Here is a 13529-nt window from a genome sequence, read left to right on the forward strand (position 1 = left end):
TAGCAGTAGCATAAAAGAAAAGAAGTAGTGGTAGTGGTAGTAGTAGGGGGGTATTAGTAGTGGTGGTAGTGGTAGTAGTAGTAGGAGTGTTAGTAGTGGTTGTAGTAGGGGGGTATTAGTAGTGGTGGTAGTGGTAGTAGTAGTAGGAGTGTTAGTAGTGGTTGTAGTAGAAGTAGCAGCACTAGTATAAGTGGTGGCAGTACAAGTAACAGTAGCATAAGAGAAGAGAAGTAGTGGTAGTGGTAGTAGTAGGGGGGTATTACTAGTGGTGGTAGTAGTAGAAGTAGTAGCAGCAATAGAAGCTACTTTATATAGTGGGTAAAGGTTAGTGTGGTAGACTACGTGCGATAGAGATAGTTGCTGATTGGGACTAGTAGAAGAAGCGACACTTAAAGTCTTACCTGTAGTAGCTGGTTGATAAGTCTAGTAGATACATACTATTGTTGGGATGGTTGTTTTGGTGTAGGACGTAGTAAACCTATAGAACAGGTAGTCGTCGTGGTAGCAGTACCAGTAGTAGCAGCAACATAAATACAAATAGTAGCTGAATCATCATAGTAGTAGTAGAAGTAGTAGTAGTAGTAGTAGTAGTAGTAGTATCAGCAGCATAAATAGTGGTATTTGCACTCGTACAAACAGCAGTAGCTTGGTATTATCAAGACCCACTAGTAGTCTCAGTCACGGCAGTAGTAGTAGCAGTAGTAGTAGTAGTAGTAGTAGTAGTAGTGGTAGTAATAGTAGTAGTAGTGGTAGTAGTAATAGTGATAATAGTAGAAGTAGAGATAGAAGTAGAGCAGCAGCAGCAGCAGCAGTAGTAGTAGTAGTAGTAGTAGTAGTAGTAGAAATAAAAGTAGTGGTAGCAGCAGTAGTAGTAGTTGTAATACTGGTAAAACTGGTAATGTAAGTAGCAATGGTAGCAGTAGTTGTAGTAGTAGTGGTAGTAGTAGTGGTAGCGGTAGTAGTAGTGGTAGTGGTAGTGGTGGTAGTGGTAGTAGTAGTAGTAGTAGTAGTAGTAGTAGTAGTAGTGGTAGTAGTAGTAGTAGTAGTAGTAGTAGTAGTAGTAGTAGTAGTAGTGGTAGTAGTAGTGGTAGTGGTAGTAGTGGTAGTGGTAGTGGTAGTGGTAGTAGTAGTAGTAGTGGTAGTAGTAGTAGTCGTGGTAGCAGCCGTGGCAGTTGTAGTGGAGGTTTGTGGCAGCAATAGGCAGGGAGCACCAGTAGTAGTAGAAATAACATCAGCAGTTTGGGAAGTAGAAATGTTCATAATAGCACCGATAATAGTGGGACAATTTGAAATAACAGCAACAACTGTAGCAGCCTTAATAGTTGATGCAGTAGAAACTGTAGCTGTAGTCGTAGATGAAGCAATTGAACTGTTGTATTTGTGGTCAGGCAACTGTGGCTGTTAATATCAACATATACGTCAAACTCTTGTATCACAACATTATATAATACTGTCAATTGTAGCGATATCCCGCTATTTTCAATAAGTATTTCTATTAACTATAGTTTTGAAATGTTAGAAATTAGAAGACTGCACTCTGTCTATTTAGTTTCCACAGAAAATACAAATAACAAGAATTTGATTCTAAAGACAAATGTGAACCCTTCTCAAGTACGTGCATAAACATTGTCCTTGAAACCTTTTAAAGATTCATTTTGCACCCTAACGGAGGCTCACAATCACAGCTTAAGATATCAGGTCCAAGATTATGTATATTCGAAAACTCCTCTAATCCTTCTTGGTAACTCAAGACGGTTTTGTCAAAGGACGAAATGGGCATGTGGGTGGATGATCATGAGGCAAATGACTAAAGAAACATGTCACTGTAATAATTTATAAAGAAATTGAAATTTGCTCACAGTTTAAACTCCTGCAGCATTTTTCAAACGAATTAGACTCACAATAACACAGAAATAAAATGTGTTTTGTTTGTAATATTAATTATTAAGGCAACTCATTTGATCTATGAAATACCGTTATTCAGAGACTGAAACTCTGGCACCGTTCCTGTTTGTCAAGATAAACACTGTTTATATACCTAATACAACTTGACCGCTCTTTCTATCCTCTGTGATTGCTCTCTGAGTACTACAATGAGAGTTAGCTTCGGCATCGTGACATTTGTACAGGGAAATGACTCAATTCATGTCATACATATGATGTACTTAAACGAATAATGCCAGTCTCTCTGGTAACCCTGCATTACTGTCATAATCATTAACGTATCTTTATCTAATAAGGAACCTGATCAATATTGCAAATTATCTTGCATGAAGCTATTTTCCTACTGACATGTCATTGTAAGGGGATAAATTATGTTTCAGATCAGCATTGAATGTGTTACTTCTGACAATTGTATCTTCATTTTATAGTTATCATTTCAAATACAACCTATGACTGTTTGAATGCTTTGAGCAACAAATGATTTTTTTGCAAAATATAATTTTGTCAAAATACACGTCAAACGTCTAACGACATTCATAATTTCACAGAGGTGCTTACAAGAGTCATATTTTCGTAGTCATTGAAAGTTTATAGCATTTGTATGGCATGCGGTTTGAATCATGAATAATAATGACTTTCTTAAGAATCATTTAATGTCATAGACATAATTTTGCTGTGTAACAGTAGGATTAGAACATCCGGTAAATGAAAACGATGCTTGTTAATTGTGAAATCCGTTGTTCGTGAATTTAGAATTTTAGTAAAAAATCTTCCTGTGTGAATATAGAAAAAATGTTCAAGTTAATCTTACTTCATGTGTTATCACGTTTAGGTTCAGAGGCATACAGTTACATGTTATCTATGAACGCTTAAGGGCACCCATGGGAAAAGAAACTGAAAGATTGTATCTTGATGTGAAATAATAAACCTTTTGTAGCTCACACGTTCATAATGTATTGTGTTATAGGAAGGAATGCGTGTTCCTATACTAAGAGAAATATCGAATGTATTTTTAATGAACTCTTTACATGTTGCGTTCACATTTGTGAGCAATGTTTTAGTATAATCCGTGCATTGTAGAAAACCGGATCAAATAAAAGAATCAATTTCACAGATTTTGTTTTTTTTGTTGATTCTTCACATATAAACAACTGTACCAAACACAGAGTTTGATATTGACACAGTTCTCCATAAAGATTCAGATACAGAAGATGCTGGAGCGTCAGCGTCCCCAGTAAACCCCACGGGGTAATTCTGTCAAGGTTCGATTTGGGGTGGTAAGAAGATGCGGGTTGATGATGTAGGTCACCTGGGGGAAATAGGTTTGCAGTAATGACCTGAAAGGGATCTCAGCAGGAGAAAGGACTTGGTGCTGGTTAATGACGGAACCAATGCTTCACATGTTAAGATGGAAGTCAATGTATTAGTTTGGGTTAAGAAGAGAAATGAAGGGATAATGAATGGCCAAATGGTTTAGCAAGGGAAATGAAAGACTCTCACAACTGGATTACGGGTTAAGTTAGGAATTAAAATGATTGTCATTTTTCTTTACAATATATTCACAAGTTACACAACCAATGGAAACCTGACTTATTTGTCATTACATTTCGGCATATTTCCAAGCGAAAACAGCAACAAAACCCTTATAATACTAATACAAATCTGTGACAACAGCTGAGTCGACTGTACGGTTATATACAATAACCAGCATCATATACAAGTCTTGAGCATGTCTCTATGAGTCATCGGAAATAGTGATGATTACAGGTGTTGGAAAAAAGGTGAGCCGACCCTGCACCAGTGTCACATTCACAAACACACGCATAGGCAAGTCAATCGCACAGACAAATACTTAGCACAACATACAGTTGGGCAATCTGTCGACGAATTTGTTGTCACGAATGGACACAAAATGTGGAACTAAATTTGGAAATGGGAATAACATTTGGATAATTGTGAAAGACATACGTTGGTGTCCTGGCTGGGGTGATGAGGTTTGGCGTGCGGGGTTTTAGGGTTAGGGAGGGTAATGGGAGTGACGGATTAGGGCCGGGGTCGATATATCGGCTCAGGGCCGGGGAGGTCGTGGTAACGTTGGCATGAATTGCAGCAAGCTGGAAATCGGGTACTGGGATCGCAAGATCGATACTTCTGTCGGCGTCTACACGTACTGGTTGGGGTTATATAATTGTTGTTTAAATGGAATCTCTTTGACACCAGGAAGAGCTGGAACGGTTAACATAGGGATTAGTAGGGCAGTACTTCTTTGAACACATAACAAGTTTACGAGGAGTGGACCGAATTGGATTTAAAGTGAACAGTTGTTATGAGAGTAAGTCAGTTTGTAAGACGTCAAGTTGTATCTGCTTCATTCACTGTATGTTCATTATTAACCAGACATTTAGTCAAGTTTTACTGCATCCAGCAAGAACGGGGATAGTAAACGACTCGCCATATTATTGAAAACCGACTTCAGGAGGCTGAAAGAGTGGCAATTGACAGAACATGAATATTTTAGAGAAAACAGACAACCCATAATCGGTCATGTCTAGTGATCAGTGACATGTAACTTAATGCCATGCAGATGTCGCCCCTCTAACTCACAAGAAATCAATACTGTTTAGGCACGGCAGGCAATAAACTGCAAAAAAGGTATGTACTAATTGCCGGCGCCGAGGAAAGAATCCTACCTCTACCTTGTTAAGTACGACCTGGTTTTATAAACCACGCACATGAGGGGACGGATTTGTACATTGGTCATCAACTGGTCATCAGATTGCACTGGCGACTCATCATACACGGCTTCGTTCTCTGCATAAATATACATACTGGACAAAATATTTTGGGATCATGAATATTTTGTAGATATTTTTGGATTGAAAACGCAACAAATATTTACATAAACTATTCTTCTGTTCAGAGAGTTAGATCACGTTGAAGTCCCGGGTTGGATTCCCCACATGGGTACAATGTGTGAAGCCCATTTCTGATGTCCCCCATATTGCTGGAATATTGCTAAAAGCGGCGTAAAACCATACTCACTCATTCACTCACTCACTCAGAGAGTTTGAGTACACTACGTTTCTAACGAACACGCTTATAGCGAACTGACGGATACAACGAACTATGTTTTGGTCTTGGGCACTGTATATTTCAGTCGAAATTGGTTTAACAAACTAATTAGAACTCCGAAATCTAATTAGTTTCCCTTGAGTTCGTATAACCGTATTACTACCATATCGAAGCCTGTTATTCAGTGATTACGTTAGGTCAGCAAATATATATGCATATGGAGATTTAATAAACTGGACTATATTCTCAGTTGTATTTACTGAAGTAATACATCAAGTCAATAAAACTGAACAACTGCACTGTGCCCAAAATGCGATTCGTGCATCATTATAAGGTCATTCAGCGTTACAATGGGAAATAGGGAACATTATCAGTTTTTTCCTTAAACCTATTAAGGAAGTTCCCACCAGTCAGATTTAAATAGACCAAAGATGTTTGGAAGTTATAAGCGTACTTTACACCCAATAAAATCCGTTGGGGCAGACAATCGAGGCTGGTCTTTCTCTGGCGTTGATGTTCTATATTTAGTAACATGCGTTGAACACTTTACATTCTTAAAAGGTTAATCGTGCTTGTGGATCTGTGTCAAATTTCACACAAACTGGAAACAATACTAACAATAGCTGCCAAATTGAAAAAAAAAATATAAGATCTATTTTCATGACATACATTCTGCTTAAGGTGATACATTATAAACTACCAACAGATAAATGCTTTGTGTTTGGAATATCAATATCACCTTTCGATGTCTTGTAATTTTGACATGTTGTTATAAGGCTGTATTTTACATTAAATTTACACAACCAGATTATAGAGGTGTATTTGGTCGTACTTTTACTACAATACAAAAACGTGTCCTTGTGAAAACTGGGCTCCGTATATTTCCTGGCTTGGAGCAGCTCAAGTTCATTGTACACGCTACACCAGCGCTTGTTTTAGACCAGTTCGACCCCGAAGCAGTGAACGCAGGATTCTTCCTACTCGTAACTTCTCCAACATTAAAGCATATTTTCCCCACCACTAATGAGGATTCCTGCCACCTCTTACCCCTTCAGATGGCAAGATCACAGACAATGCACCATTGATCCGCTGTGCTTCAAAAGCTGCGGGCAATAAGCCGTCAGGTAAATAGTATCTATGTGCCTGTTGCACAATGAGGAATTATGGGTTAACAGATCAGTCCTACCTTGAGGGGATTCTAGGCTGCCTTTGTTGTGTAGTGATTGAGTTAAAGTGTTGCGTTTTAAAGAAGGAAACATGCAAATGCAATCACGTCGTTTATTTGTGCTTGGAGCGTCACTAGACAAAATGGCCTTGAAAGCTAACACCAGGCGTCAAGAGAGACAAGCCCGTTGGGAATTCTGTAGGTTACTATAAAGTTAACATACGAGAAAACAACCTTTCTACTTTAAGCAATGACCTTTCCTTAATTTAATGATATCACCATAGACCATGATTGGACGAAATTTATCAAAGGCAGCGAGCTGGATTTTTTTAAGAAGAAACAGAATGGTAAGGTGAACACAGGACTACGGGTCACGCAGGCTTCATGCCAGCATTTTCACAGATCTTTTTATCAGATTGACCCTTAACAATCTTGATTTACTTCATGTTGTTAAAACAAACATTTAATATTTTCCCGGGATTTTGTTTATATGTCCATGTTGACTATAAACTTAAAAAATATTGTCGATCACGTTATTGAACATGTGAACATTTCTTTATTATGAATTTAAGTTTCACATGCATGTGTAAATTGAAAAAGATAACAATAAAATGTTTTATAGATTGAATTAGTAGAGCTATAAATATTTTCTGGTCGTGACAATTTTAACTGCTTCAAGTAATGTAAGGGGCTTCAAATACATTCAGAGACTACCTGAAGCGTATTAAGTCTCTTCCCGAATGGACTAGACTAAATAAATCATTAGTTCCAAACTATTCAATGACTGGGGAATGTCGTTTATTTTGAAGCGTCATTTGCTGGTCTCTTAAACATCCATGGCCATTAAGAACTATATCATTTATGTCCGGAAACAATTTGTAAGACACATTTCCCATATGACGTCATCTTGGTATTGATTGATAACAAAACTGATTAGGGCACCACTAGACAACCTATATACTGATTCTCTGAAGGGCCCAGCGCAGTACGTGGCCGGTGAAGAATAAACAAAGTCATCTTGGAGCTAATCACAAAAGTCATGCTTCTTAAGATGGAATTGTCTTTCATTTTCATCACAACATTATCACATTCATTCATCCTTTCCTGATTACCGAGACTACCAGAGCAAATCATTGACAGTAATACCGTGCCCAGCAAACTGATTTATGGAGACAAACATCCTCAATACGTGATTAGGGAAACAGTATTTAAAAAAGGGTTGGCAATAAAGGCTAAAATGCGCCTTTGACAAGGCATTATCGAGGCTTCGAGAAGACATAGCCTTTTCCAAGAGACAAATATGGCCTTCTCACGAGAAAAATTCAAATATGAATGTCTCGGAGTCCAGCTGAGAAGGACCATGGATTGGCTATTACGTGGACACTATGTCAACATAGATGCTGCTGTTGACTATGCAGTCTTTGAAGTCTCGTGGAAGACAATGGCGGATGTGGAGAGAGTACGGCTTCCTTCTGATTACAAGCAGAGACTACTGGTGGTCGTGTGTCATCCGTAGTGCTAATTCTACAGCTACCTGACGTGTAAACATATTACTTCAGACACATGAAGAAACCATATTGTCGTTCCTTGGTCGTGTACCCAGCGGTCTTCATTGCAAACTAAGGCGTAGTGTTGGTGGAAGACCTTTGTCTGAATTTACTGTCAAATGTCGTCTTTAGGGTGAGCGTGTTTTCATACTATGATGTGTTATGCAATTACACCCATAAAGCCGTCATATCAAATATTAGGTGTCAAACTGTCAGAAAAAAATGACATCTGCTTTGAAGACGTCTTGTAATGAGTACGTGCATTGCGAGACATGATCCATGCAATACAGAAGGGTTTAACATTAGGGGTGAAACAGTACCGCGGTACAGTACCTATTGCGGTACCAGGCCTTCGGTTCGGTCAACTTCGGTTCGGTATATGAGATATGATCATAATGCAGAAAGTTGACAAGAGCCAAACCTAAAATTGTTTGATAACATGGATAAACATAACCATAATCTTTGTAATTTTGAATGAACAAAACATTTTATGATTAGATAGAAAACCGGTACGAAAACAGAAAATACCGATTTTCTTTATTGCATTACGGTTTACCGAACAGAAGGCAAAATACCGCGGTTCTACTAATTCCGCGGTATACCGTTTCACCCTTATCAGTGCAAACATATTAAGACTGCTTGCAGTATCCTTTATAGTGACAGGTATCAAATGTATGTATGCCTTTATATTGGGAAGCTGGAATGTTTAATGCAGGATCATTGAGGAGGAACTCTGAGAATGCATATGACGACACATGCACATAGGAAACACGCATTAACGTGAAACAACAGTTTTATCGGATCCTCGTTTTCAGGGCCAAGATATGTCAACATATATATGCATGCATGGAAAATGTGAAACGTGAAGCGGAATGAGATACTTCGAGGGTGTTAAATTTTCATATACGTTAGAGTACAGATTGGTTGACTTCATTTCCGTAGTTGAGTGAGTGAATGGTATGGGGTAACGGTGTTTAGCCTTCGCAGCCTGGTGTTCATTGTAGTGGCGAATTTAGCACCGTAATCATCCCCGGCCAATATTATCTCCTTCACTAAGGGGGCGGTGGGGTAGCCTTGTGGTTAAAGTGTTCGCTCGTCACGCCGAAGACCCGGGTTCGATTCCCCACATGTGTGAAGCCCATTTCTGGTGTCCCCCGCCGTGAAGCTGGTAGAATATTACTAAAGACGGCGTAAAACCGTACTGACTCACTCCTCCACTGAGTGTTTTTGGTGATATCTTTTGGTGACAGAATTTCTATCTTCTGGTGTTCTGGTTCTGTACCCAGTCCTACAGCTTAACCTACAACCCAGAGTTGTTTGTAACTAGGGACAATCAGAGTGGACATGGAGGCAAACCGTCACGTCGTTAGGGTTTAGGGTGATGGGTATGCTCAATTTAAAACCCTGTGTGTCGGGAATATATACTTACCACTTTTAACTCACACACGAAACCATACGTATCATTGGATTTGAACAAGCATGTATTCGTAACTCAAAAAAGACTAATTACGAGAGCATAAGTATATTTGATATTATTATGATAATACTTATTATCACTATCATAATTATCAGTAATTTCTAAAAAATCATATTTTTTAATAATTATTATATTCATACTTCAATTTTAAAATCGAATATATCAGATTATAATAATATAGGTTTTGATTCAATGATACCCAGTATGAAACAACGATACTTGTGCCAAGACACTTGGTGGAACCAGTACTGGAACTCCAACGTCAGCTGATACACAACGACTGTCTGTGTTCCAGTATCTATTATATTATCTCCATCACAGACATATTCTCCGTCATCCTGACGTACCTCCGGAGACACGCCCTGCACACCCCGTTCCCGGACGTCACACATTCTAATCCAATATTGGTGTCTCCTGATAGCGAAGTCTGTTTGATGTATATTTTTATGGTAGTTTAATATGTAAAGCGGTCTTCAGACTCGAGTGATGGATTAGATTATGAGTGAGGGATTTGTGTGAAGCTGTTTCTCGTAATGTTGTTAGGAGGAACGGTTGAACATGAAAAACTCATGAGAATGGCTTTTTAGACCAAAAAGCTTTGTTTGACGTCAGATTAGTCTTATCGGCCTTAATTCTTATCATCCCACAGACAAACAACACTAATCCGTTTTATCAAAAACGGGAAAAACTCTCACTTGAATATATTGAAATCATACCAAAGGGACGCTGCTTGAAAAAATGATCCAAAGTAACTGTAAGTCATGTTTTATGCACAGTCCGATGCCATTATGTAATAGAAAAAAAACCCCCAATGCTAACATCGTCTAAAAACTTAGGTACGTTAGATTTTAATACCAACTAACATACTCATTCACCCCTAAGCACATTATCCACGAGACGCATTATGTAAAAGGCTTGGTCGGAAGTAAAAATCCATGGGGAAAATGCAAACTTTGCATAAAACATTATTTGGGGTTGGAAATCAGCTGACTGGACACACACGCACGCACGCACGCACGTACGCACGCACACACACACACACACACACACAAACGAACACACACGAGCGCACACACAGACACACACACCCGGACCGGTGACTTGATGACGTACATGTAAATATGTTTATCATCCAAAACTGTGTTCCACAGGAGATATCGCTTGTGTGAGATCAAACGATATCTCCTAGGAGATATCGTTTTGACAGTAGATTTTGTACAATACACTGACAATGCTATGACGTCATGAGCATGATGACGTCACAATGCTATGACATTGCTGCACTGCAAATCTAATGGCAGAACGGTGGTCAGAGATGTACTTTTTTCAATGAAAACTAATGAAGAGTGATTTTTGATGATAAATAGAATCTAACCCTCGTGTCTTCTGATATCAAATATATCAACCACTCGTTGATAAAAGTAAAAATATCCCCGGCAAGGCTCGGATATTTGTAACTTTATCAGCTCGTGGTGATGTATTTGTTATCAAAAGACACTCGGGTGATATTCTCTATGTAGTGGATTCAGGCATCAGAATCTGTTCTCGTCCTGAGATGGGGGCGGTGAGGTAGCCTAGTGGTTACAGCGTTCGATCGTCACGTCGAAGGCCCGTGTTCGATTCTCCACATAGGCACAATGGGTGAAGCCCATTTCTGGTGTCCCCCGCCGTGATATATCAGGAATATTGCTAAAAGCGGCGTAAAACCATACTCACTCACTCGTCCTCAGATACTACCAATATCACGCAAACCTGACCTACAATTTCAGCTCACAATCAGAACAATTCCTCTTGCCAGTTCAATAAAACATCATCACTGTGCTATATTTGGAAACAATCAAGTCTATATTCAGCCAGGGGTATGACTTCCCATTCCTCAAGGAACCAATTTCTTATAGCTATGTGTTAAACCTGACAGAAAACATCACTGCCCCCAGGTTAGAGTGCCTTTAATACACCAAACTCCACAAACTATTTACTCAAACAGAGACTAACATAATACAACCCTTTCATCAGAACAGACTCCGTGTGTACATCTAACGTTCATTCTGTCCCATTCGTTGACTCCTAAATGAAGACAGAAAGTTGAAGACGACGTTGCGCCCAAGGCGTTACTTACCATTGTGGACGTGCTGATATATAGCGTTCGGTGTTTTATTCAGTGGCAGGTGCCCGTCTACCCCGCAGTAATCACTTCCTATACCGCCAGGCAGACGGCAGCTGGCCTATCAAGCCTCATTTTAAAGTAAAACAACAAAGCTTCACAGTTTACCTTCTAACACCTCATTACTCGAATGTCCATTTGTCAACTTAAGTCGGAGAAATGGCCTGGTCTCCAGCCGCTATGGCTCAGACCTGGATCAGACAAAACACATGGCTTCCTTGGCCAACACCAAGATGTTTCGCAGAAGCTACAGGGGGTTAGACCAGGGCTACTTCCAATATATGCTGTTTTGTGTCTCTTGCTAGGAGTTACTGACCATTGTGTGGGTTGACTACGTATAGGTCAGATAGAAAGTAGGTCTTGCTCTGTAGGTCTTGAGTGTGGAATCCACATATATCATGGGTTTTCTACACACATGTTTATTCATTACAGGTATGTATTGTATGTATGTATGTATGTATGTATGTATGTATGTATGTATGTATGTATGTATGTATGTATGTACATTCACACATACGTAGGTATATAAGTATGTATGAGCGTGCGTGCGAGCGAGCGTGTATGTGTGCATCTAATATGACTAGTGAAACTTAACTATATACTGTTTGAAAAATCTCGTTTTGATCATACGGGTTTTACACATAATCTGAAACAGTTTGAACCTTTACCTTACACCTTTAATGTGTACACCTGAGATTTATCATTTAAAGTTAAATGATGCATGAAATGTACATTTATTGCATCATTTACACTTACGTCTACACGACTAAAGCTAAAGTGTTTGATCATATGGTCAACAGAAAATAGATTTAAAACGGACAATTTAAACTGAAAAACATTATTCAGGTGATATATTTTATAAGTTACAAAAACATGGTATTTTACTTGATAATCATTCTTCCAGCATTCAACAGCGAGTGTGGGAGACATAAACTTTAGGCTTACGTCCAAGCATCAATCTGTGTAGCTAACACATTCGTTATGTGGTCGTAACTGCTTGGAAGCTGCAGTTCATTTTCAAGAGCTTCGTTGGGATTACAGATTCTAACATTTCATTCATTGGAGGATTGCAGCCAATCCACTCTCATTTGGAAAAACTTGATCCTCGACTAAATTCTCGAATGACTGGAAGAAAATCGCGGTAGTGTTAAGTCCCTTGCCGCGCTACCTGACCCCAAAGGATCGGAAACATCGTTGCTGTGTCTTGACTAGTATTCGGCAAATTGCAGGGGCCGCCGCTTTTAGACTTTGATCAATGACTACATGTGTTTTGGGGACACTATTTCTCTATGCTTTGGTGGACAGGATGGCAATTGCACTCAACTGGAATCCTTCAAACTTCCGAAATTGTTTTTCAGTTGTCCTCTGTTATGTGATCGTATCTTCTCTAAGGCAACGCGATCATAAAACACAAATATTTTCTTTATGTCATACGTGAAACCTCTCCTTGATAGACCAGCCATGTTTGACGTTCTAGGATAGTATCATGTAGTATATAGGAGGATGCTATTGAGTGAACACATGTTTACTATCAAACGTCTAAATATACTACTCACACTTTGCTAAGGGTCACAAAAATTCACAACTTTACTTAAACGTAGATTTATAATTTGAAATTGTATCCATTTAAAACTGGATAGATAATAACATGGCAACCCCTCATTAGGCAAACAGTCACTATAATCTAACCGTATGCACTTGATACATGATCAACCATAAAAATGGTTTTCATGGCACCATTGAACCATTTTACAAATCATGGAACAAGCCATGGACAAGGACACAACACCTGTCAATAGCAGGTATGGGATCCACAAAATGAAATGACAAACGAAACCTAGGATCCATGCTCACAATAAGCTTAGATATTTAAACCAAACCTGACCCCACATCACAGTGTTCCGTTGAATCAATGATTTGATCCTTAGCAAAGTAAGAATAGTATAGTATTAAGCAATTTATGGTAACCTGTTCTTGAAGGAATAATCCAAATGTACACGTATACAAATTTCGTATATGTATCAAATATGTTTGCATTTGTTCTCTTTCAAAAGTCTTAACAGTGCTTATTGCCGATGTGACGTTAAATCTTAACTCACTCACTCACTCACTTAACAGTGCTTAACATAGTTTCTCAATTGAGAACTAAGACCACCTACG

The 13529-nt window shown here is 38.9% G+C and overlaps 1 long non-coding RNA gene across 1 annotated transcript in view; it reads right to left on the reverse strand.

Annotated features, from left to right (window-relative positions):
• The window catches only part of LOC124260120, a 16975-nt gene extending 3664 nt beyond the window's left edge, over positions 1-13311 (reverse strand). Inside the window, exons 1-2 of the long non-coding RNA XR_006894000.1 lie at positions 13224-13311; positions 6005-6006 (exon numbers count right to left, since the gene is read on the reverse strand). This is a non-coding gene — a long non-coding RNA (uncharacterized LOC124260120). The remainder of the gene's footprint in view (positions 1-6004; positions 6007-13223) is intronic.
• Between the last annotated feature and the right edge of the window lie 218 nt (positions 13312-13529).

This window comes from Haliotis rubra, unplaced genomic scaffold (genome assembly GCF_003918875.1).
Source record: "Haliotis rubra isolate DU_JTF1 unplaced genomic scaffold, ASM391887v1 Scf75, whole genome shotgun sequence".
Classification (NCBI taxonomy): domain Eukaryota; kingdom Metazoa; phylum Mollusca; class Gastropoda; order Lepetellida; family Haliotidae; genus Haliotis; species Haliotis rubra.